Raw genomic sequence first — 25,490 nt, 5'->3', positions numbered from 1 at the left:
CGGGTTCGATCCCTGGTCTAGGGTCTAAGATCCCGCAAGCCGAGGCCTCTGCTGACTTAGCTTTAAGTGATGCATTTGCAGCCTCCACTGCAGACGGAGCACTGAGGATTTCTGGGGGTGAGGCCGGAAGAGCTTTAAAATCCAAGATGCCTTGGCCCCGCCCTGAGAGTCTAAGTTACTGGGTCTGAGGGCAGCTTAGGCCTGGGGATTTTTAAGAACTCCCCCAGGTGATGCCCTGTGCAGGGAGGCTTGCACCCATGGCACTAAAGCTGTAAGAGACTTAAGCATCTTGTGTTAAGGAGAGGGTGACCCGATAGTGAGAGGCCCGCGCACCGCAATGAAGAGTGGCCCCCACTTGCCGCAACGAGAGAAAGCCCTCGCACAGAAACGAAGACCCAACACGGCAAAAAAATAAAAATAAAAATGAATAAAAATAAAGGAATTCCTTAAAAAAAAAAAAAAAAAAAAAGAGTGAGCGACTAGTGAGTTTGCATAGGACTTCCCCACTTTGAAAACTCAAAGTTCCGTGCCCCCTTCAGTTCCCGAAACACTGAGCCTGTTGGTCACCCTAATAAAGACTTGCATCTGTGCGCAACTGGAGATCAACGGGGCACAGAGACGCTGTATTAAGCCTAAAGCAAAGCACTGAGGCTAGTGTTTCCCAGTTAGGAGCCCCCTCCCAACCCGACCCGAACTCCAGCTTCCCCATCCAGTTCCTTCCACGGAGAGGCCGCACGGGAGCTGTAGTACTGCTGCAGGGTGTGGCTGCCCCCAACGCTAGTCCTGGTTTCCTGATAACTCAGAAAGCATTTCCCTGTTGGCCTGCACTTTCTGTTTCCTGTTCTCTCCCACACTATTTTTAGGCGCAGCAGACAGTTCCTGCCTGGGCCCGCCCCACCCACCTCAGTGTCTATCCCAGCCCCTGCAAGGGGGGTGGGGGGGGGCCTGCAAGATGAAGGCTCTGATCCTGGGGCTCTGGGGCCCTGCTGTCCAGGGGGGCAGTGGCGTGCCCAGCAGGTGGTACTGCAGCCACCCCCATGGCCGGCTCTGACTTGGTGGGGTGCCCCCAGGCTAAACTGCTTTTTTTTGTTGGTCTTACAAGCTTTAAAATAGCATTTTCCCATTTCCCTTTCCTTAGGACTGGCTGCTGCAAGCTTCACATATCTTTATGCATCAGTCTACAGCCTAAAGGCAGAGAAACCCCTACAGGAGGGCATACGGGCTAACCCTGCTGCAGTCACCCAGGCTGCATAGCAAAGTTTCAGGCCTGAAGGGCTGTCTTTAGTCTCCGTTTGTCAAACACTTCCTGTGTGTTAGGCACTGTACTTATCTTCTTAAGAGTTCACAGCAATCTCATGAGATGGTAAGAATCTCTATTTCTGGGTCAGGAACCTGAGGTTCAGAGAGGTAGACAACTTACCCCAGGTCACACAGTGGCAGAACTGTCACCTGACTCCAGTTTGACTGACTGACAGTCTGTCTGCATGCCAGCATTTCCCAAACTTTTTTTCATTACTGCCCTTCTAAGGAGACTTTTTAGTCATTTTTTTTCCCTAATCACTCCCATGAAATTTTAATACCACAGATATACTGTGTATCTATTTATGTACTATATGGCTATCTATGCATAATACACAGAGGAAGATTTGTTTTCCTCTTCAAGAACCATTTCATCCCCTCGGGGGTGATATCTCTCCTGTTAAGAATACCAGCAGGGGGGGCTTCCCTGGTGGCGCAGTAGTTGAGAATCTGCCTGCCAATGCAGGGGACACGGGTTCGAGCCCTGGTCTGGGAAGATCCCACATGCCGCGGAACAACTAGGCCCGTGAGCCACAACTACTGAGCCTGCGCGTCTGGAGCCTGTGCTCCTCAACAAGAGAGACCGCGATAGCGAGAGGCCCGCGCACCGCGATGAGGAGTGGCCCCCGCTTGCCACAACTAGAGAAAGCCCTCGCACAGAAACGAAGACCCAACACAGCCATAAATAAATACATACATACATACATACATAAATAAATAAATAAATTTTAAAAAATTAAAAAAAAAAAAAAAAGAATACCAGCAGGGGGACTTCCCTGGTGGTCCAGTGGTTAAGACTTCGCCTTCCACTGCATGGGGTGCGGGTTCGATCCCTGGTAGGGGAGCTAAGATCCCACATGCCTGGGGTCAAAAAAACAAAACATAAAATAGAAGTAATATTGTAATAAATTGAATAAAGACTTAAAAAAAAAGAAAGAATACCAGCAGGGTCTCAGGTCTGACTGATTAGTTCCCTTAGTATTGGATGTAGGTGGAGAAGAAGAAGGGTAAACCAGTAAAGAGGGTTCTCCCAAACTAATGTTCCCCAGAACTCTAGTGTGAAGAGAAGAGCTGGTTCACAAAAAGAGCTCGATGCCAAACACGTCTGGAAAAGGCTGAATGCAGCATCACTCCGTCTCCTGGAAAGTCATATTATCAAAATCTCTGAGTAGCTACTTAAAAAAACACCAGTTTAATTATTTTTACACCAATACACATTAACTTAAAGTTGATCACAAACGTCTCCTCTCTCTCTCTGAATTTGAAATTCATCTTTACACATTAATATTTATAAATTTTTTTGTGTGTGCTTCAATTATTTTTTTTTCTTTGGCCGTGCTGCGCAGCTTGTGGGATCTTATATGCCTAACCAGGGATTGAACCCGGGCCCTCAGCAGTGAAAGCGCAGAGTCCTAACCACTGGACCTCCAGGGAATTCCCTTATAAATTATTTTGAATTCATATTTCTAGAACATACTTTTGGAAATGCTGCCATAGATGCAGAGTTGCCTTCTTTCCTGAAGTGACTCTTTCTGGTGATGTTTGGCCTAGAAGGTCAACAAACAGCTTTTTCTGTGATTCAGTCAAGTCAGGACAGCCGGTCCACAGAGCTCTGGCCATCAGTTCCGAGAACACACAGAGCAGACCCAGACCTCTGTGCTGGATTCCAGGCAGGAGCAGGCGACAGAAAGACATTATGGTAAGGTCATGAAATCCTGGTTTACTTGACACAAACATGCAGCCCACTTACTTTGTGCCAGAGGACAGAGCTGCCATGGGCGGGGTCCCTACCATCTGTGTGGTGGTGGCTGCGTCCTGGTGTCACAGTGCCTGGCACATGGCGTGGGCACACTGAGCCTCCCAGAGGCAGGTCCAGCTCTGCATCACTGAGCTACCAAATCTTGAATGCCACCGCCCACGGCAGAACCCTATGAAGATCAGAGGAGGGCTACAGCCTGGTCGGAGCACTTCTCCTCAAGTGGCCTCTCGGCTTGCTGGTCAAGACCCTCGGGGGCAGGCGTGTGTTTATTTATCTTGTTGTTCCCTGTGTCTAGCATGGTGCCAAGTGTGTTCTGAGCACTTACTAAATACTTGTTGCATCAGTAACCAGATGCACACATGAGTGAAAGAATCACCACCTGAGCAGGGCAGACACCAAGCCATTCAGCCGGCTGTGTCCAAAGGACCAGGACAGCCCTGTAGTGAGCAGGGAGCAGTAGTTAAAACCAGAACAACACCTGTATAGCACACCTGCCGTTAGTCACGGTGTTTAATTGTCTAGTAAATCTGCACTAGGTAATTTTGTTAGTCTCGAATAATTCCGTTGTTTTTAAAATCCTTATCAGGAAAAATAAAGCAGCTGGGCATGGAAATGTCTGCACCCCGTGACCCCTGTCACCCAGGCAATGCCCGAAGTGATGGAAATTCCGCTGGGGTCCTGGAGGGACTGTTCCACAAACGGCCACTGGGAACGCCAGGTCGCACGCTGGTGTCGCACTGATTCACCCGGGGCCCCTCCGTCCACAAAGTCCTTTCACGGCACCCACCCCCCATCATCCGTCTCATCCTCACATGGCACTGGGAAGCAGGCAGCTTTGGAGTTATCACCCTCACTTATGCTTGAGAAGTTTGGGAAACCTGGGGAGAAACCCAGACGCCTTGGGTACAGAGGTGGGGGAAGAGGAAGGAGAGGAGGCAGAGAACAGAGGCCGGCAGAGCAGAGCAAGAACGGGGTGGGGGGGGGCAGTGTGCCTGAACCACAGCCCGTCACCCTGCCACGCTCAGCCACCAGGGGGCAGGCCCAGGCCGACTGAGCTGACACCGAGCCCAGGCAGCCGCCCACCCGGAGGGCAGCCTGAGCAGAGGCAGAGGGAAAGGGGTGGGGAAGAGGTGAAAGGACACACCACACACATCACACACACACACACACACACACACACACAACACACTCTGTGTACACATACACACACACCCCCCACACCTACACAACATGCCCATACCACACAACACACATACACCACACTGTGTACACACACACCCCCCCCACACCTAACACACACACACCGCACACACACACCACACTCTGTGCACACATACACACACACTACACACACACACACCACACAGCACACATACACCACACTCTGTGTACACCTACACACACACACCACACACACCTACACACACACACCACACACAGCACACATACACCACACTGTGGACACACACACACACCCCACACCTACACACACACACCACACACAGCACACATACACCACACTGTGTACACATACACACACCACACTGTGTACACATACACACAAACACACCCCACACCTACACACACACCACACAGCACACATACACCACACTCTGTACACCTACACACACACACACCACACTGTGTACAATACACACACACACTACACACACACACCACACTCTGTGTACACATACACACAAACACACCCCACACCTACACACACACACACCACACACAGCACACATACACCACACTCTGTGTACACCTACACACACACACCACACATATACCACACTGTGTACATGTACACACACACACACCTACACACACACACCACACTCTGTGTACACACACAAACACACCCCACACCTACACACACACACACCACACACAGCACACATGCACCACACTCTGTGTACACATACACACACACACCACACACACAGCACACATACACCACACTCTGTGTACACATACACACACACCACACACACCTACACACACACACCACACACAGCACACATACACCACACTGTGGACACACACACACCCCCCACACCTACACACACACACCACACACAGCACACATACACCACACTGTGTACACATACACACACACACACCACACACCACACACACCACACACAGCACACATACACCACACTCTGTGTACACACACACACCACACACACACCACACTGTGTACACATACACACACCACACTGTGTACACATACACACAAACACACCCCACACCTACACACACACCACACAGCACACATACACCACACTCTGTACACCTACACACACACACACCACACTGTGTACAATACACACACACACTACACACTACACACACACACACCACACTCTGTGTACACATACACACAAACACACCCCACACCTACACACACACACACCACACACAGCACACACACACCACTCTGTGTACACATACACACACACACACCCCACACCTACACACACACACACCACACACAGCACACATACACCACACTCTGTGTACACCTACACACACACACCACACATATACCACACTGTGTACATGTACACACACACACACCTACACACACACACCACACTCTGTGTACACACACAAACACACCCCACACCTACACACACACACACCACACACAGCACACATGCACCACACTCTGTGTACACATACACACACACACCTATATAACACACACACTACACACTGCATACATACCACACATGCACACACCACTTAGCACACACACACATACACATACCACACACACACACCACACAACACCTATACAACACACACACTACACACACCACACATGCATACACCCCTTGCCACACACACACACACACACACACAACCATACCACATACCACCTACACAACACACACACTGACGACACACTGTGCGCACACGCACACACCATTGCTCACGCCATTTTGGTAGGTGCTAGCGTCTACTTTTTCCAGCTTTTCTACCCTCTTCTCCTCCCCCTTTCTCCTCAGTGTCTACAAATTCCAAACTTCTCGTCATTATCTTCTCCCAAACACTCCTGTCTTGTGCCTATCTCTCCCCCATCCGCTCCCCAAATAGCAACATTTTCCTTCTCTCCACCACCCATTCCTCAGAGGTAGAATCAAACCTCCCACCAGCAGAACATTTTCTGCTTTGTCAAATGCTTTCTCACCTGCTTTCTCCTCTGTCTCAACACTCCTACGAGGTAAATATTATTATTGCCGTTTCAGAACCAGGAAAGAGAGCCTCGAGGGCCAACTGCTCAAACTCCCCGGGTGTCCCTTGACCTCTGCAACTCCCACAGCTGACACCCCATATTCTCACTTACCCCCCCACCCGCCTCCTGACACCCGGAAAGCCTGCCCTCCATGCGGAGATGGAGGGTCTCTGCCCCGCAGGACCCCGCTCATTCGCGGGAGAGGAGGCTCCACTGAGAGAGGCCAAGAGAGGTCAGGCCTGCTTCTCCAGAGCCTGCACCCTCCGAAGGGCCGAGCTCAACTCTCTGGGGCCCATCATGGACGGAAGTAGAGAAGACCGAGAAGGTCACCTGAAACTTCAAATATGGGTGTTGCTGTTGAAACGTGTCCCGTGCGTTTATGCCTCAGCACAGAGGTCCCAGGCACCAGAGATCCCGGCGCACCCTGGCCACACAGCACAGAGGCCGAGACCTCCACCCACAATTCCTGGCTTCAAGCTGCTGTCAATGCAACGGAGGGGCCCAAGCCTCCTTTTGGAAGCACGAGGCATCTGCATAAGCCCTGCCTGGACACAGGTTTCTTCGTCTGCATCTGTAGACCTTCAGGTGGCACCTCGCAGGGATGCTGAGAAGCAGGAATCCACACTGAACACCTGAGACGCGGACAGGCAGAGAATGGGGACAACAGGTGACACTGCAGGTCCCAGGGCTCTGCCTCTCTCAGGAAGCCCAGCTTTCCAGGCGCCCGGCCTCCAGGGGCTTCCCCACTTCCAACCCAAGCCCCTCGCAGGGTGAGCCCCTTCAGGGTGGCTCTCAGACCTTAGGGTGTAGACAGCTGCTCCTGGCCTTGGGGAGGCCTCTCTCAGGCTAGGCCTTCATCCCAGGGCCGGGGCTAGAGTGGGATGAGCAAGGCACCCAGGGCACAAACGTAGGGGGGCTCCCTCTGGGTGGGTGCTCACTTCGGGCACCTCTCTAACATCACCCTAGTCCCAGCCGAGCCCCAGCCACACGGCCACCCTCTCGCCTTCCCGACCTTCATCCTCCTGTTCCGGGTCTTACTACTTCTATTTCCATCTGAAAAATAGGAGGCACAAATTTCACACAGTTGGTACGATGACCAAATGAGACAAAGCTGAAATTTCCAAGCCTTTTTTGGCTATAAAATTCATTGTTTGTTTTTTATTATTTTTATCTTTTGGAACATTTATCAAAGCCCTACAGGTTCATGGCTGAATCCTTTGAGAGGCTGCTCTGGTGACACAACAGGGTTCTTAAAGGTCAGGAAAGTGAGAAAGAACAAAGACCCTACTTGGGTCCCTCTTCAGGGGACGTTCCCGAAAGTGAGTGAGAACTTCTTAATGATGGGCATCCCAGATGCTAAAAGAGCCCTCAGCATAGGGTGGGCACTCAGTAATGGCCAGTTAGATCAGAATCAGAATCTGAGCTGAACATGCCAGTGACAGAGGGATGGATAAACAAAATGTGGTATATCCATACGACAGAATATTATTCAGCCTCTTAAAATGGACAACCAGCCATACACAGCAATGTGGGTGAAACTTGAGGACATCCTACTAAGTGAAATAAGCCAGTCACAAGAAGACAAATACTGCCTGAGCCCACTCGTAAGAGGTCCCTGGAGTAGTCAAGTTCACGGAGACAGAGAGCAGAATGGTGGTTGCCAGGGGCTGGGAGGAGGGGGCAGTGGGAAGTTGATGTTTAATGGGTACAGAGTTTCAGTTCTGCAAGACGAAAAAGTTCTAGAGACCTGTTGCACAGCAATGTGGAGATGCTTACTACTGAAGTGTACAGCTAAAATGGTCAATTTTATGTGTTTTTTTAACCACAATTAAAAATAAACAAATAAAAATAAAAGAATCCAAGTCAAACAGGGGCCAAGAGAGTGCTGGGTTAGAAATCTAAGACAGTGCAGCCAGGAGCATACCCCCATGCCCACCCCACAGTCTCACCCAGCAGAAACCAAATTTCTAGAAACCACCACGCCAGCTTCAAAGGGAAAAGGAAGTCACAGAGCGCACTGTGGAGGAGGTGGAAGGGAGTTCGCTCACAGGATGCTTGAGAGAATTTATGAGTTAACGGTCTGTTATGTGGGTTGAAGGCCAGTTTAAATATCAGCTGAGCAAGTCCCTCCTTCCCAGCCTCCAAACTGCAGACATCAGCTCGGTGCTGGGTAGACCTTCATCTAATGATTGTCTGCATCCCTGGTTCCTTGGCCTGTGCAAGCCTGGGGTGCACAGCCAGGGCTCCCCAACACACTTCCAGGGCCAGAGCTCCCCCCGCAGCAGCTACCCAGGGAGCCCCAGACTGTTGGCAGCCAGATGGCGCCCCCTGGTGACTGCACGGTTTCTGCCTGCAAGAAGCTACTGCCCTCAAATGTGAGCATCGTGACCTGGCTTTGGGAGAGCAAGTACCCTGGCCAGGTGGGAGCAGAGTGGACCTATCGGGGGGACAAGTGGTAAAGACATTTCTGACCCCTTGGGCAAAGAGCCCATGCATAAGCTTGGAGAGGCGAGCCCATCATGGTAGTCAGGGTCTGGAGATGGAAGCCAAGCACCATCACCAGCAGTCCTGGTTCTACCACTTAAGAAGGAAATGCTTCCTGAGCTCATGACGTATGGCAGACATTTGACTCAGCTGATCTCAGTTAGACCTCATAACACCCTAACAGGTGGGTACCAATACTCCATCTCATAGAAATGGAGACAAAGGCTCCAAGACATTGAGAGTCATACGGTCAAGGGGGCACGGAGGAGGGACTGGAAATCAAGTCTGCCTCTGAAGTCTCAGCACCGTGGTCTCCCACTCCTCACCTTGAACTTGGGCAACCAGCCGCCATGGTGATCCAGAGCCTCAACACAGTGACTTCACCAACTTGGCTTCTCCGACCAGGTAAGGCTCGGCTCAGGAAGAACATCCTCCAACCACTGAGCAGAAGTGTTAAGGTGAGAGGGTGGCTACCAGTCTCTCTAACACCTGCTCCCTAACTCCCTACCTTTCCCAAAGGCCAGCTGGTTTCCAAACTTTTTCTTCCTGCCTTTCTAACCTCAGATCCCCCGCCCCCCCAACCCCCCCTAATCCCGGGTCTTAGGGGAAAAATGACCCCACACATTGTGTCCTGACCTGTTGGCCTGTCTCTTCTGCTCCAGCCCTGTTTTCTGAATCCTCCCTCGTTTCTTCCCTTCGCCAGCCTCTCCTTACCAAACTGTAGGACTATTTTGTAATCCTGCTCAATTTTCCTACTAGGGACATATTTATCCTCCTCCATCTCTCATTTTCACAGAAGAAAAACACAAAACAAAGCAGCACAACTACCACAAACAGAGACAGAGGATTCCCGGGCTGGAATCCTCCCAGGGGTGGGCTTGGGTGAGGGAAGGAGACATTCCTGGGTTGGGGGCAGGGAGTCGAGGGTTATCTCTGAGCTGATTGCACTTAGAAGTGGTGCCTCACTTCAAAGGGGCTTTTAGTGCTAGTTGTGGGTTCTGGCAATCAGATCCTGTCCCCTGAGTGGGCAGAAAATCTGTGAGAAGGAACAGAGCCTGAGGCCCCGACACACCAGCCAATGCAGGTCCCACGCACAGAAATGAGGCTTTCGGGACAGATTTCAGAGCTATTTCCAGTCATAACAGGTAATCTGTCCTCTTCCCAGGGTAGCCCCTTTTGTGACAAAGGGAGAAACTGAGGCAGAAGACAGGTGGTGCCCAGTGCTCACGGAGCAATGAGGAGACCCCTGGGACACCTGGGCCTATCGCCCTGCTCTTCCCACCCCCAAGGTCCTTGCCTCCTTTACAGGCTCTCGCCTCCCTGGCCAGAGGGACAGTGCTGATAGAAAGTATTTCCAGGGGGGACCCAGCATCCAACAGGGATACGAGCAGCACACGGGGTCCTTCACACATGCCTCCTCAGGACCTGCACTTTGGGCCCATTCTCTAGGATAAATTAGAAAGAATAATAATTGATGGCCTTTACTGAGCACTTACACCAAGGATTTTCCATACATTTTTCTCCTTTAGTCCTCCTAGCCACCCTATGAGGTCAGAGTTACACCCATCTAAAAATGAGGAAAATGTCTCAACATCACTAATCATTAGGGAAATAGTAATCAAAACCACAACGACATACCAATTCACACCCTTAGGATGGCTACTATCAAAACAAAACAGAAAATAAGAAAGAATGCAGAGAAATTGGGATCCTTCGGCACTATTGGTGGGAATGTGAAATGGTACCGCCACTGAAAGAAAACAGTACCGTGGTTCCTCAAACAGCTAAAAATAGAATTACCATATGATCCAGCAATCCCACTTCTGGGCATATACCCAAAAGAACTGAAAGCAGAGTCCTGAAGAGATATTTGTTCAGCCATGTTCATGGCAGCATTAACAACAGCCAAAAAGTAGAAGCAATCCAAGTGTCCATCAACAGATGAATGGGTAAATCATGGTATACACATACAATAGAATATTATTCAGCCATTAGAAGGGAGGAAATTCTGACATCTCCTACAATAGTCACAAAAAGATAAATATTGTTGGTCAATTAATCTACGACAAAGGAGACAAAAATATACAAGGGGAAAAGACAATCTCTTCAACAAGTGGTGCTGAGAAAACTGGACAGCTACATGTAAAACTATGAGATTAGAACATTTCCTCACACTATATACAAAAATAAGCTTAAAATGGATTAAAGACCTAAATGTAAGACATAAAGCCATAAAACTCCTGAGAGAGAACATAGGCAAAACACTCTTTGACATAAATTGTAGCAATATTTTTTTTGATCTGTCCCCTAAGGAAAAAGAAATAAAAGCAAAAATAAACAAATAAGACCTAATTAAACTTAAAACCTTTTGCACAGCAAGAGAAACCACTGACGAAACGAAAAGACAACCTACAGAACGGGAGAAAATATTTGCAGGCTATATGACCAGCAAGGCATTAATATCCAAAAATCTATGAACAGCTCATACAACTCAATATCAAAAAGCCAAACAACCCAAATGAAAAATGGGCAGAAGACCTGAATAGAAATTTTTCCAAAGAAGACATACAGATGGCCAACAGGCACATGAAAAGATTCTCAACATCACTAATCATTAGAGAAATGCAAGTCAAAACAACAGTGACATAATCACCTCACATCTATCAGAATGGCCATCATCAAAAAATGTACAAAGAATAAATGCTGGAGAGGGTGTGGAGAAAAGGGAACACTTGTGCACTGTTGATGAGAATGTAAATTAACACAGCCACTATGGAAAACAGTATGGAGGCTCCTCAAACAACTAAAAATAGAACGATTGTATGATTCAGCAATTCCACTCCTGGGTATAAATCCAGAAAAAAACAAAAACACTAATTTGAAAAGATACATGCAACCCAATGTTCATAGCAGCACTATTTTACAATAGCCAAGACATGGAAGCAACCTACATGTTTATCAACAGATGAATGGATAAAGAAGGTGTGGTATATATACACACATACATACATATTAGGAATTCCCTGGCGGTCCAGTGGTTAGGACTCCATGCTTTCACTGCCAAGGGTGCGGGGTCGATCCCTGGTCAGAGAACTAAGATCCTGCAAGCCACAGTGTGGCAAAAAAAAGAAAGTTTAAAAATGAGGAAAATGAAGTGTCCAGAATTAGGAGACTCTCCCAAGAGGCAAACTGAGATTTTGAGCTCACAACTACCAGGGACCAAAACTTGTGCTTTTAACCACCCAACCTCCTAAAGCCAAAGGCTTCTATAGAGTCAGCTACACTCTCTCGCTTGGGCCCTAGGTGACCACAAGCACTCTTGTCCTAGGTGATACCCCCGCTCATGACACAGTCAGTGTCGGGCATATGCGCCAGTAATGAGCATGTCTTTGCTGAGCGCCTGTGCTCCAGGCTCTGTACCGGGCACAAGGGCATAATGGTGAATAAGACAGTCCCCGTCTATCGCTTACATCCTAGGGAGGGGAGCCAGATGGTAGGTACATAAACAGATAAATGTCTGAGAAAATTACAGACAGTGGTAAGAACTGTTAAGGAAATAACCATGAATATGAAGGAAAATAATTAGGGATAGGAGGAAAGAATGGGTGGCTTGAGTTAGACTTGTCAGGGAAGGACTCCCAGGGGAGAGGACATCTTAGCTGGGTCCTACAGATTGACCTGGGGCGGGGGGATATTCCAACCAGAGGACACAGTTTATACAAAGACCTTGAGCCAGGAACAAGCTACAAAGTTGAGAAACGGATGGCCAGAGTGGCTGGCACAGAGGGAAAGAGGACAAAGGAGTCAGAGACAGGGGTGGAGAGGGCAGGGCTGGGTCACCAGGGCCCCGGTAGGGCTTGCTGCACAGCTTGGGTTATCTAAGGGCCAGAGGAAGCAACTGGAGGGTTGCAAGCAGAGGGGTGAGGGGGGTTGATTTTTTGCTTTAGAACTAACTCACGGGTGTCTTCTACAGAAGTTAACTTTTCCATGGGGTCATCTAGCCTCTGCTCCATCAACCAGCAGAGCTCAGGGCTCAGACCAGGACCTCTCAGAGTGACGTGCTTACACGGCCCGGCTCTTCTGCACATCTGCCCCCTGAGGGCAAAGTGACACTTCTTTCCATTTTCTCTTGGAAAGAAGAGGGGCTTGGACATGGCACCACCACCCCAGAGCAGCTGAGAACTGCTCTGAGCCAGCACTGCGGGGTCCTCATTCTGTCTGCTCCCAGCCTTGGCTTCCTCTGTCTATAATATGGAGTCAGCGTGAATGAATTCTCCGGATTGCTCATCTCTGACCAATTATGATTTAAGAAGGGACACGGGCATTGATTTCCCTAAGCTACAAGGTGCTCTTTCACTGAAATGTAGAGTTTTTAGCATCGTCAGCTTGAGTTTCCTAAGAAGCTCAGGAGAGTCGGGAGCTGTTTACATACAGAGAGCCAGCAGGTGCGCAGAGATGAAGTTTCTGAAGACCCTGACCACTGACAGGATCACAGAGAGACCCCAAGGGTGTCAGCCCAGGGTCCCCTGTGCCCACCTCGTCCGTGGGCAGGAGCCTGGACTCCCAGGATTCGAAGACGCGTGATTATCACACCTGCTGCCTTCTGAGGCCCATCTAGGACTTTCTGAACTCTTTACCAGCTCCTAGGCCTGACATAACACCTCTCTCCATCTGCCCAAAAGGTCAGAACTCCATGGGGAGAAGCGATGCTTCCAGTCAGGGGGCGTTGATCAAGCTCCCTGTGTGCTCGGACTGGGCCGATCCTTCACTCTTCTCTGAGCCTCAGGGACCCCGTCTGGGCTCTCCTCTCTCTGACCCCCCAGCCCTCCTGCCAACCCCATTCTCTGGTTCCTACAATGGCTGCCCTTAAAAGCTGGCATATGGAAGGCTCCCTCTTCAGCCCACCGGTCCCCTCGCCCTACACTCCCCTCGGGTGTAACCCTCACTCCTCTGCTGATGGAGCCCAGAACACACCTCCAGCCCTCATCTAGCTCCTCCTGGTCAGGGAATGTCCTACAGACACCTCAAGCTTGACTGACATGAAAGGAATCATTTCCCGGGAATTCCCCGACCGTCCACTGGTTAGGACTCCGCCCTCCCACTGCAGGGGGCACGGGTTCTACCCTGGTCGGGGAACAAGGGTCCCGCAAGCCATGAGGGGCAGCCAACAAAAAAAGAAAGTAATTATTTCCTTCCCCAAACTGGCTCCTCCTCCTGGGTTCCCTATCTCCCTGAAAAACCACATCAGGTGGCAGCCAAACATCCAACATCTTGGACTTCACCCCTGCTCACTTCCCGTGAGATGTTATCAGTTTTACTTCCAATGTATCTCTCACCTCTATCCTTTCCTCACCATCCCCACCACCATGACCCTCTCTCAGGTTTTCATCATCTGTCACCTGGATTACTACAGTATATCCCAAATGGCCCCTAAACTCCCAAGCCCCCCTGAACACCTACCACCAGAGGTATTTTTCCAAAACACAGGTCTGGTCATGTTACTCCCTTACTCCAAAATCATTCCTGGTTCCCCATAGCCTTCAGGCCCTTCCTAATCCAACCTCAACCACCATTCAGCGTCCTCTCTCACCACTCTCCAAAAGCACCCTACTCTTCAGCAAGTCCACACTAGTCTTTCCCTAAACATGCCATGCACTTTTCAGGCATGTTTTTCATGCTGTTACTCTGCCTAGAATCCTCCTCCATCCTTTTTCCACTAGGCACAGTCTACACTCCATTCAAATGCCTTCTCCTCTGAGGTGCTTTCTCTGCCCTTCCCAGCTCCATTCTGAGTGGTCCCTCTTTCCTCTGGACTCTCTTCACCTTGTCCCTGCCTTTCAGCAGACTCGGTCCCGGTCCCTTTGTGGTGGCCTGCTCCACCAGCCTGGGAGCTCCTTAACAAGGCAGGTCCCGCCTCTGCACCCCCAGCCCCTCTCACGGTGTTGAGCGCATCGGATGTTCAAACAATGACAGAATTCGATTGATTCATTCATACACTCACTTATTCAGTCAATAAATGTTTATTTAGACTTAGCTCTGGGCAAAGCATAGTTTTAAGCCCTGGGAGGAGGGAGGCGTGCAAGGACACTTGACCCGGAATATACCTGGCAGCTAGGATGTGTACGCTCGTACCTGTGCTTCCGGACAACACGTGAGAAGGGCCGTGGGAAGGCTGCAAAGAGCACAGGGCCTCCCAAGAGGGAAACGTCCCAGCACAGGTGCAGCCTTCACCCTAACAATCCAAGTGGCCCACTGGGACCCAGGCAGGGGTGGCTGGCAGCCAGTGCTGAATACCAGGCATCATCAAGCTTTCCAGTTCAATTCTGTTGAATTCGCTGGGCACTGTGCTGGGAGCCTCACAAAGTTGCCTCAGTTCCCACCACCCAGGTCCCAGATCCCATGACCTTTGAGAATTCCTCCCTGCTGGCCCCAGGCCACATGAACTCTCACTCCCCCAGACTCCTAGCGCACACACTCTTCTGCCTCAGGTACAACTCTGCTCCACTGGTTATTTTCTATCTATTGGTCCTGCTATTTGTATCAGTCAGCATCCCAGCAGGAAACAAAAGCATGCTCTCACTAGGATAACTGTGGGAGAGTTTTTTAAATAAAGGTTCTACTTACAAAGGTGTGGGCAGGTTCGAGAGGAGCCAGAAGAGATAGGGCTCTACCCCAGGGCCACCAAAGGACACCTGTCACACCCCTACCTGAAGTGGGGAGGGGAAAGACCATCACTGCACCCTGGAAGAAGAAGGTCAAATAGGGTCCCACACAGGCAGAGCTGGCTTTCCTAGCCAGCACCCAGGCTCTATTGCCACCGTCTTCCCCTCATCTTCCACCCCCAGAGCATCTATCTGTGTCCAATGTCCTGCACCTTCAGAGCCAGAGAGGTGACCTGGAGCTGGAGGTACTTCCTGCAAACGCCAGTGCTGACCCAGACCCTGATGCTCATCGAGAGGGGCCCGGCCGCCCAATGCCAAGACCCAGTGCTGGCCATGCAAATGTGTTTGAATTTATCGTCTTCATCCCCTAACTCACGTAGACACTCTGGGGTCTCCCCTCAAGACTGCCCCAATGCCTGGCTGTGGAATACAGGGGCCATGTTCCCCCTTTCTGGGGGTGCCCGTGTTTCTCTTTCCACGAGAGTACATCACCTGGCTTGTATATGTCCAGAGAAGGAGGCTGGGGGAAAGGGGCCGCCGGAATTCCAGGGCTCCTTACCAACACCATTTGACATCACTCCCCAGGTTGTACCAGGAACGGGGAAGCCCGTAAGTCCACTTGAAGCTTCTCTAAACAGCAGAGTTCTGGATGCAAGGCAGCTCTGGCCGCAGCCCTCACATGGGATCTTGCAAGGGGCCTGGGGCTTTGCCCTTCATCATCATGTCAGCCTGCTGAGAGCCCAGCCTCAGCAGAACCATAAACAGGGAGCGGGAGTGGAGGTGGAGGGGGTGATGGACTGCTTTTTCGGCAGCACAGCCAATTAATAAGGAAGTTTAAAGGGTCATTGTGTTATTCCACTTATGAAAAGAATGTGACCTGGGGCCACGGTTCCAGGTACCTGCTCTCAGCGGCTCTGGTGTTGCTCTGGGTGATAAGGGCGGCTCTGGGGGAGTGAGTATCTGTCTGGTCTCCTGTGAATGGTTATGCTGAGCAGCCCGCAGAGCTCACGACAAGGAAACTGTAGTCAGCAGGTTCATCTGAGGCTCTCCCCAAGCCCTCTGCTATTCCCCACAAGCCCCAGGCTGCCCCTTACAGGTCAAGCCCCCTGCCCCAGCAGGATTCCCAGGCCTCTGTGGCACGTCACCTCCTGTCTACTCTGGGTCCTGTTCTCTGTCCTCTAAGATACGACCAAGCCCCATCTGGTTCCCAGCCTGTGCAGATATGGCCATGCCAGGCATGAGGTTTGAATGGATGGGCTACACTACACCAGCATCAGCACCTGTGCCAACATCAGTACAGAAGCCCAGGACTGGGCAGTTGCTTGAAGGCACTGGAGAAAGAACACTCTCACATACGGGCCAATGCCTGAAATTCCACCCTTAGACATTCATTCCTTTAACTTAAACACTGAATCTTCAGGAGTCTCTGTTCTGGGAGAGAGGAGTGACCCTGCCACCCCTTCCTGCCAGGTGGTCACACGTTCATTCCAATGGCAGTTTTCCAGAGACAATGGCCTTGTCCTTGCCTGGAGTACCTGAGTCCAGGCACAGAGGGGGTGTGGCCTGCTAGGGAGGAAACGCTGCCATAGGCTGGCCCTGTTGAGACCAAATGATTCCGCGGAAAGAGCAGTGGCCCAAGGATCAGCAACTGTGGATCCTCAGCTACGTGAGCTTGAGAAGATCACTTCTCTCCGAGTCTCAGTTTTCCCAACTCTAAAATGAGGAGGAGGATGAGTGGTCCCCAAGCTTCCTCCCAGCTCAGAAACACTCGGCCGTGTGTGGGCCTGATGCCCCAGGACTAGCAGGAAGCCCAGCCCTGGCAGGCCCCGCGACAGGCTGAAGGCTGCTCTCCTGAGCAGCTCAGGTTTAAAGTATCCATGAGCTGCTTGCAGGCTTCTCCCCAACTCTTCCCTCCGGCCCCCAGCCTTGGGCTCCATTCCTCCTTCTGGACCACGCTGATTTGGCCCTCATCCTAAATGAGGTCTTCCAGCCTTCTGAGTTCAGACAGGAGCAAGGTCTTTCGCCACCGGGGTCTGTCTTTTGCCTTGAGGTTGGACCTGACCTTCCCAGGAGCCCCCTCTAACACGTGTGGCGAGCCGACCCCTGAGCGTTACCCCAGAGCCACGGCAGCTCTGCCCCTCAACTCTGCGCTCTCGTCTTCTCTCCAGCAGCCACTCCTGAGCCTGAGGCCTCCTTGCAGCCCCTCCTGGCACTCCCGTGGGCTTTACCTCTAGCACCTCCAAACCCCAAGCCCTGGGGCTGTAAGAACATTGCCTCCTCTGGGTGGGAGAGCCCCACTTCCCATGTGCTCCTCGACCATCACCATCCCCCCCTTCTGGTAGTTCAAGGTCACATCAGTCAGGACCTTGAAATATGACGTTTGTTTCCTCATGCTGGTCAACAGCTCTGACCACTTTGGATCCCTATTCCACTCCCATAAAAGCTCCTGACTCACAGGAGAGAACGATGCCGACCAAAAGCCACCCTAAGCTTTCTACGTGAAAAGGCTCAAGGACAGCCCTTGGGCAGACCATCAAGGTCCTCAAATCACCCCCCTTCCAGAGGCAGCTACCATCAACCTCAAACCCCAGGACATCCCAGGAAAACCCTAAAAGCCAGCCTTTCTCAAGCACATCTGGCCCCATCCCCCCGGCACTCTTTCATCTAGAATCACTTTGGCAAAGGGGAGGCCAGCAGGTTCTTTTTTCTTAATGACTTCCGTGGTCTTGCCGTGTCCTGGGTTGGCGTCCTGTCCCTTTGCCACACGTTGAGGTAGTGGGTGGAGGTGACTGTCATTCAGGGGAGGGAGGCTGAGCAAGGCTGACGTCTGGGAGCCGTGTTTGCAGGTGTGCCCCCGCAGAAACCATCGTGCGCAGGTGTGCCAGCGACACAAAACGGCTGTGATTTTGTGTTTACCAGTGATTCATAACTGAGTGTAATTTAGCTCTTCTAAAGGACTTAACACTTAAACAAAATTACTTCTCCAATGCCACCTCAGCTAGAACCCTTTCCCCAGGACGAAGGGAAGCAGCTTGACCCCAGGTGTAAAATATCTACATTTAAAACACAGATGCTATGCCTCTTAATCAAATATATAAATTTATTTAGATCTTTCTTCCTTCCCTCCTTCCTTCTTCCCTTCCTTTCTTCCTTCCTTATTTAATCTGTCGAAACAAGGAGGCTATGATCAACAACCCAGCTAGCTGGTTCTCCAAATTCCAGAGCACCAGTAGGAAGCTTAGAAAGAGGTAAGAACAGGAAAGAAAACACCACTTGAGTCATCAATACTCTGAAGAGACAGTTCCAGGTAGTTATATAAATTGGTACCAAAAGTTTAGGATAAAATCATAGATAGTCTATCCATAGTGGGATATTAAGAGCAAAATGGCCCGTGGAGGATAAGTCCCTGATCTTAAGGGAGGGAAGCACCCAGGGTGCTCCTTATCGGACACACAGCCCCTCAGCTCAGCGGACCACATACTCAAGCCAGGGCGGTCTTTCTTACGTCCTCAAGGACACCTAGAGACCCTCCAGCCTGATGCAGCCAGAAACCCCCTCTTCCAAACAGCTGAATATCCACCAAATGCCTCTGCCTGGGCCTGACAGTCAAAGCACGGAGGGTGGTATTTTTTCATCTCGTTGCTTTTCTGTCTCTTTGTTCTTCCCTATGCCTCATTATCTTGAGACATCTTTAATAACTGAGCAGGCCTGGAACAATCCTCCTCCTCTTCTCCCACATGGGTTTTTGCCATCCCCTCTGTGGAGGAGGACTGCTGGAGTCCCAAGCTGCCCTGAGTATCTCCTGCCAGGGCAGCTGGCTCACGGCCCCCGGTCGAGAACTGGGAAGAGGGGGTCCTGGAGCCTCCACGGAATCCATCAGCCACAGGAAATGAGATTTTAGCAGAAAACAAGGTCTGTCCGCCAACACTTCTGTCCTGCCCTGTGCAGGCAAGCACACACATACACACACGTACACACACATGCATGCACACACATGTGCATACATACATACACAAGTACACCCACGAGTCCTCCAGCTAGCAATGCCTGAGTCATTGCGTCCCATAAGTTGCTGAGGGGTTTTGAGGGAGGCATTCTAGGTTGGAACACGCCAAATCAGGCGTTTTTTCCTACAGCTCAGGATGACGCTAGGAACACATCCCCACGAACAGGATATTACTTATACGAACAGAGAGTCCCCAGCTGGTCAACATTCAAGTGGCAACTACAGCATAGAACATTCCAGATCTCCCGAATGCTTCTCAAACCATCAGGTTTCCTGTCAGTCCAGGTGCAGGGAAGGGAGGTTGGTATGGTTGAGCCCACAGATGGGACACTGTGCTGGGAGGGCGGCACCAAGGAGGAAGCTGGGCCCCACCCCAAGGGGCCCCCATACTTTCAGAGGGGCCACTGCGTACTCAGCAGGCTGCCAGCGGGGCCCTAACAAACTAAATCCTGTGAGAGCACCAACAAGGGGCTGGGGGAGGTATCCCAAAGGAGGTGGCACTGGAGGGGAGCCTTAAACTCTGAGCGGCATCTAAGTTCTCTTCTACTGCGGCAGGCACAGGAGTGCAAGCCCAGGGTATGACTGGCCTGGCTGGGAGCGGGCCAGAGCAACTGGACCACAAACTACTCAAGGGCTGATGAGGCTAGAAGAAAAAAGCAGGGCCAGGTCACAGAAGACTTGAATGTTGTTGTGGTGAGAGTCTGAATTTCATTTGCCCTAGGAAATGGGTTTTCAGCAAAGGCTTTCTAGGAAAGCACAGACCCCAGAGGCTGACTGCCTGGGCTCAAGTCCCAGCTCTGCCACTTACTAGGTATGTGACCTTGGGAAAGATGTTTAACCTCTCTGTGCCTCGGTTTTCTTATCTGTCAGATGGGATAACATACTTCAACAATTACAAATGCACCTTTTTTCACATTTTAAAACATCTAAAATCATCTTAGAATCATTGGCTAGGTGGCAATAATAGCACAGTTGTCTTCAGCTATGTGTGCATATCAAATATTGCAGAATCTATGTCAGTCATTTGAAAGAAAATCCACACTTTTAAGAAATCCTGCCTCACTCTTAATGGCACTGAGAAATTATGTGAGAAAAAAACATAGATACTGATAACTCTGAGTTTAAAAACAATTCAGAAGGGTGGAACTCTGAAGATGTGGAATTTTTAAGAATATCTAATTTATTTCACTTACAAACTTCTTAAGTATGCACAGGAGCTCTTTCATTAAACACAAAAGAAAAACTCTAAGTGATAAGAATACACTGCGTCATAATTTTTCTTTTTTGGTGCTACAAAAAGAAGATGCATCTTACAATTAATGGCATCTTCAAGTCTGTGAGATATGGTTGCAACCATACATACCTCATAAGATTGTTAGGAGGACAAAATGAGTTAATATTTATAAAGCACTTAGAATGGTGCCTGGTCCATAATGATTCCAATATACATGCTGTCCAGTAAATAATCTGATTTGTGTTTTAGAAACGTTCCTGGCAGGTCTGTACTTTAAAGGAGGACACCAGGAGCACAGGGCAGGAGACCCCTGCAGTGGTCTGGGAGAGAGATGGTGGGAGCCCGTGTTCATCATGGCCATGTGGGTAGAGAGAAGTGATGGGCGGACTGGGAAGAGTTTTGGAGGTGGTCCTCACACATCCTTTACTGGACGTGTGTATATGAGGAAGAGGGAGGAAGTTAAAACAACACCAGAGGTTTCTGGCTGGGGCCACAGAGCGATGCTTTCATCTGAGATGGGAAATTAAGAGAAGCAGGTATGGGGAAGAAAAGACTGAGGTGTGGGGGACATGTTGGGCGGGGACAGCCAGGTGGAAGTATCTGGCAAGAAGCTGGAAATTAAGGCTCAGTGCCCAAAGGGCAAATCCAAGACCGTGGAAAGAGCAAAGGAAGGGAGGGAGGTAAGGAGAGAGGGAAGAGGGGAGGAAGGGAGAGAGGGAGGGAGGAAGGAACGAACCAGTGAACGTGCCAACCAACCAACCAACCAAAAAAACGAAGGAAAGAAGCGGAGCTGAGCCAAGTCCCACCCACCATACGTGGCTTAGGTCACTGTCACGGTTGGAGCCCTCACCCCATTCTCTTTAATACCCGAGTTACTTGTACAGTCGTCAGTCTCCCCCACGAAACAGTGAGCTGAGCGCAGGGACCACGTCTCCTCCTGGCTGTAACTCAGCGCTCAGCCCGGCCCCAGCACATGCTGGCTCTTCCATGGGTATCTGTGGGCACCACACCCTTCAAGGGAAGAAGCCTTGAAGCCTCGTCCTCTGGTTCATTTGCCCTTCACTCTGCTCCCTCAAACCATGCTTGGCGACTACGAGACAAAACTGGTTGGGAACCAGAATGGATCAGGAGGAAAAATGCAGGCTTCTTGCCAGCATCCATGCCCAACAGGACGAGGAGGGAGGAGAGAGACCCAACCAGAGAGGAGAAGACAACACAAGTTGGGTGAACACAGATGACGAGAGAGAAATAAGAAAATTCCAAGGGTAGGCCAGTCCATCCATCTGCCAGGAGTCCCTAATTGCTGTCCCCTGCGGTGATCTCAGTGTCCCAACACCAGGAAACCCCACCTCCCAGCTCAAGTGCTTCACCCCCCAGGCACTGTCTCAAGGTGGGTGGAAAGAGCCATGACCAGGAGCTTAGCTGCAGGGCCGCTGGCCCCCCCTGCAGCTGGGACATCAAGACCCGAACCCCTCACCTCTCCGGGTGGGCTCGGTTTCCTCGTCTGGGCAGCGAGGGGTGGACGGAGTGGATGCCGGCTCCTCTGTGACTTGGAGTCCCTGATTCTCTCTGCCCTCTCCTCTGCATCCCTCCAGCACTGAGGGGGAGCTGGCTGCACCTCACCAAGTCGCCTTCCCCCAGGTGCTTTGCCAGCACTTTCCAGAGATGCCCTGTGGTTGGGGACTGGCCATCCTCTCCCGGCCACTGTGTCTCTAATGTGTTTCTTTTGTATCCGCCGCCCCCCTCTAGGCTCAGCAGCCCAAACCTCAGCTCGGCCTCACAGGGTGGGTCTCAGCCAGTCATCGGGGTCAACACGCTGAGGCCTTTCCTGAGTGCTCCAGGGCACCCCCCCACCCCATGACCCAGAGGCCTGGCCGTCAGCCCCAGGCATGCCCCTGTGATCACGTCATTGTTCTGGGTGAATCACTACCCAGTTCAAGGAGAAGGTCTGAAAGGGAAGTTTGAGGCCACCCCCCGGTACACACCCTCCAGCAGAATGGGCTTTCTGACGAGCCCCTGCTCTTAGGGGAAGGTCCAGCCTGCCCTGCCTGCACCCTGGGGCTCAGGTTGACAACACAGGCAGAGAAAGGAGCAGGCCACAGCAGGAAGTGAGCCCTGATAAACGCTCAATGACAAAAAGCGCAGCTGGGGCGGCCCTGAACCAGGGGAGGCAAAGGAAAACAGACGCTGGATGAGATCAGGGAAATGGCGTCCCACCCTGCTCCACACCAGCACTTTCCGTGGGTGCCCCAGGACGGATCCAGGTCTATTTTTGGTCACTGCCCACCCCCTTCCCGTCCCAGGCCCATTCCAGAAATGCTGGGTCTGCTCCCCAGGCGGGCACTCCACCCCTGCCCCACAGAGCAGCGAGACCTTCCAGAACCCCGTGGCGTGTTCCACCGCCCCCCTCTGCGCTTTGCTTGCCCCCGCCAGCTGAGAGGATGCAAAGCCACCTTACTTCATCAGAGCTGGAAAGGAGGAGCCAAGAGGCTGAAAAGTAGGGGACACCTGAGGTCACTGGAAGCCCACGGAAGGCCGGGGCCTGCGAAGCATGGGGTTGGGCCTGGAAAATAGTGGCCGCTGGCAGCCGTGACAGTCCCCAGAGAACTAAGGGGCTTTACAAAGAGACCATGGAGCAGAATTCGAGTTGGAGGGACATTCATAGGAGGGTGGAGCAGGCCGGAAGTTCCACAGAGACATTCAGGAAGCCAAAGGTTGTAACACAAAGTTTCCTAGGGAGGTGGAGGGGAACAGCATGAATGGTGGGTCTGAGGAATGAAAACCCCACAAGGCCCTGAGATTTGCGAGAAGGGCTCCTTGCAGAGCAAAGGCGGGCAAGCCAGCCCAAGCACCAGTTACTCCGAGGTGAAAACCTTGGGGAGACCCAGAAGAAATCAAAGAAAAACAGTCCAGACTTTGGAAATGGGGCAGAGGGACTAGGCAACATGTGGGTTCAGCTCAGGGAGATAAACATTAGCGGAAGCTGATTTTTTGATGCACTTTATGTCTCGGCGCTTGGTTTATCCAGTTGCCAAAACTTCACCCTCACCCAGGCGTGCTCCTTGAGGGCAGAGAACATCTTTTGTTCATCCTTGTTTCTAGCAGTGTGATAACTTGAAATATGTAAAAACCCCCGTCAGAACAGCTATCAGCCAGCACACCACACCCAGGACCACCAGCTGGGTGTGTATCCTAATCAGCACCCGGTCCCAGGAAAGGATGCGTGTGAGCATCAGGTTCATGAAAGAAAAGGGCAGTTTCGTCAAGTCACGGGATTGACTTGGGGACTCAAGTGACTTTCTTCTCCCCGGATCATGGTCCTAATGAGGGCTCTGGGCTGGCACCCAGGTGGAGGGCACTGTCCTGGCTGCCGGCTGTTTCCTGCCCACTGGCGAGCTGACCCTCCTCGGCGGAGGCCCAAGGGGAGCAGCTGGGCCCCGCTGTGTTTTCAGAACTCAGGATGGCCTCCAGCGTCAGCAAATAGCACCAGAAGGTTTCATCAGAAAATCAGAAACCAGGGACTAAATAAAGCAAGCAAGCGGCAACAGCTGCCTGCCATCACTCTAATTAAAAAAAATACGCAGCCCACCCTGGTCGGCTTTCTGCTGCTCCCTGATGTCCCTACACACACAGGGACACACACACACAGACACACACACACACACACACACGTGCGCACACACAGGCCACCTGCATAGGGACAGAGGTCATAGCCTGGGGCCAGGGGAGGCTCCTCAGCCCCAAGTGTGGCCACAGCTCCTATGCACCCTCTCCCCCTTCACCCCATCAGCACTGGTTTTCATGCTGTTTCTAGAACCTGCCAGACTGGGTCTCTACCTCGGAGCCTCCACGCCTGCTGTTCTCAGTGGCTGGAAAGCTCTCCTGTCGCCTGTTCTCACCGGTCACTCCTTGACTCCATTCAAACGCTGCTCAAAGATCACCCCTTAGAAAGGCCTTCCCTACAGGCCCAATCTAAAATAGCACCCGTGCGGCCTGTCACCATCTCTTCATTCTATTTTCATTTTCTTCAAAGCGCCAGTCTCTATGTGAAGTTATATTCTCCTGTTTGGCTGGCTTGTTATCTGTCCCCACCCAGCCCCCCAACTCATCGCCACCCCCACCTTCACCCCCCAGCCCCGCGCATCTGAACACCCTAAGGACAGGGACTCTCTTGCTCACTGCTGTCTGCCAAGCTGCTTGAACAGTATCTGGTACACAGCAAGCTTTCAACAAACAGGTATTTACTGAATGCACTGGTATTCCTTCCATACCGAGATGCCCCAGCTGACTTACCATCAGAGTTTGAGCTGCTGTTTCCAGTGAAGAGAGTTCCTACCCACTGTTGTCACAAGGCCACCTACCAGACGGCAGCACTGGAAGAAGCATCGTGCTAGTTTCCCTGTGCCAGGCCCTCTGCTAGCTTCTCTATGTGTATGAGATCTTTTATTCCTCACGATAACCTCATGCATTCAGCATTTTTAGCTCCATTTAACAGGTGAGAAACCCAGGGCTCAGAGGAGGAACTTGAAGTTGCCCAAGCTCACTGGGGTAACTCCATGAAACAGCCTGGACTTAAACTCAGATCTGCTGGACTCCAAAGCTCAGCCACAAAGAAGCTTTTTCCTGGGACAAAACGAGAGCAATTGAACCACCCCTACTGAAACTGCTCCCTCCCTCTAGCCCTGCATCCATGAGTATCAGCCTGCCCAGGCCCAAGGAAGAGCACTTTTCCACCTTCCCTCCCCACAGCACCCAGGGCGCTGAAGGGGTTAATGAGGCTTGTCCAGCTTCATACTCAA

The 25,490-nt window shown here is 51.3% G+C and overlaps 1 long non-coding RNA gene across 15 annotated transcripts in view; it reads right to left on the bottom strand.

The window, feature by feature from the left end:
* The window catches only part of LOC133096891 (uncharacterized), a 401,345-nt gene extending 376,106 nt beyond the window's left edge, over positions 1-25,239 (bottom strand). For 14 of the 15 annotated variants that reach the window (XR_009701892.1, XR_009701876.1, XR_009701887.1 and 11 more), the window contains exon 1: positions 22,169-22,377. This is a non-coding gene — a long non-coding RNA (uncharacterized LOC133096891). Of the gene's footprint in view, positions 1-22,168; positions 22,378-24,984 lie in introns of those variants that run through there. The other variant, XR_009701879.1, reaches the window with a different exon arrangement.
* Positions 25,240-25,490: the final 251 nt, after the last annotated feature.

Source organism: Eubalaena glacialis, chromosome 8 (assembly GCF_028564815.1).
Source record: "Eubalaena glacialis isolate mEubGla1 chromosome 8, mEubGla1.1.hap2.+ XY, whole genome shotgun sequence".
NCBI lineage: Eukaryota > Metazoa > Chordata > Mammalia > Artiodactyla > Balaenidae > Eubalaena > Eubalaena glacialis.
Note: the sequence above shows the minus strand (reverse complement) of the source record. Positions and strands in the feature narration are given on the sequence as shown.